This window comes from Fukomys damarensis, unplaced genomic scaffold (genome assembly GCF_012274545.1).
Source record: "Fukomys damarensis isolate Sample0158 unplaced genomic scaffold, DMR_v1.0_HiC HiC_scaffold_13, whole genome shotgun sequence".
NCBI lineage: Eukaryota > Metazoa > Chordata > Mammalia > Rodentia > Bathyergidae > Fukomys > Fukomys damarensis.
In genome coordinates, this window is record NW_022900925.1 from 27,778,934 (window position 1) to 27,780,379 (window position 1,446).

The window sequence follows — 1,446 nt, forward strand, 5'->3', positions numbered from 1 at the left end:
AAAAAAAAAAAAAAAAAAAAAAAAAGGAAGAAAGCGCCGGAAATGTGGCTCAGCGATACAGTGTCCATCGGGTCAATCATTGCTGCAAAAAGAAAGAAATGCAGGACTCCAGGCTTTAATCTACTGAATCAGAACCTGTATTTCTCAAGATCTCCAGGAGATTCACGCACACGCCTGAAGACCATCTTGCTCTGACTTCCACAGCAAAAGCACTCACAGCAGCCCTGAAACGCCCCTGCCTTGGACAGGTCTCAAACTTGCTGGGCCACGGAACACCACAGTGACTCAAATCAACCTCGAACTCCAAGGATCACAGGCGGGGCTGTTGCCGCTGGCCTAGCCTCCCAGGCCACGTGTGGGCAGAAAGCTGGATTCTCCTCGTGTGCAAACCCCGTTTGGTGAAGGAAAGAGCAGGCAGCCACGTGAAAATGTCTTACAAATGGCATTTAACTGTGGGCCATTGTTGTGTTTACTGTTTACGTGCCGAGCAGTGGGGCATTGCTGTCCACATTTGTGTTTGAATCTCACGGTTACTGAACACAGCCTCGTTCGGAGCACTTTGCTGTATCAATCCACTGACTGCTCGCAAGGCTTTCTGCTAAGAGCCCCAGGCCAGGTCCATTTCACAGGCGGCAAAGCTGGGGCCCAGAGGATTTGTAAAAAGCTCTGAGCCAGGTGCCACTGCCATGCCTGTCATCCCAGCACCCTGGGAGGCTGAGGCAGAAAAATTACAATTTGAGCCCAGCCTGGGCAACAACTTAGCAACTTAGTGAGACCCTGTATCAAAACAAACAAACAAAAAACAACATTTAAAAAGGCCTGGAGATGTAGTTTAGTGCAAAGGCCATGAGTTCAATCCCAGTACTGACAAAAGACAAACAAAAACAGCCAAAAAAACCACCCAGACAAACCAAACAACAACCAAAAACAACCCAAACCTCTGTTCACCAGACAGCCCAGAGCCCAGCTGGAAGCAGAAGTGACCAGGCTGCCCAGTGCATGGCTGGTGGGGATGTTTCCAAGCAACCGTAGCTCTCTCCCTCTCAGTGTGCCTGGGGAGGCCTCGAAGAACAGCTGGACCCAGGGGGGAGGCTGGGGTCTTGGCATTTTCATTTACCCTCACTTGGCTTTCGTCTTCCACGCTGCTCACTGGATAACTATGAGCCGACGTGTGGCCAAACGGGCTGGAGTGGGCAGGGCGAGGTCAGAGCCCTGGGTGCTGCCCTCAGAGGGGCCCAGTGGAATGGATGAGTCACCGAGCTGCCGAGGCCTGGTACTCACCCATGCACCTAGTATGTGGGGCTGCAGGAGCTGGCGTCCCAAGGAGATAGGACAGGGCTCACCCAGGAGAAAGGTGAAGCATCGTGTGTGGTGTGTGTGTGTGTGTGTGTGTGTGTGTGAGAGAGAGAGAGAGAGAGAGAGAGAGAGAGAGAGAGAGAGAGAGAG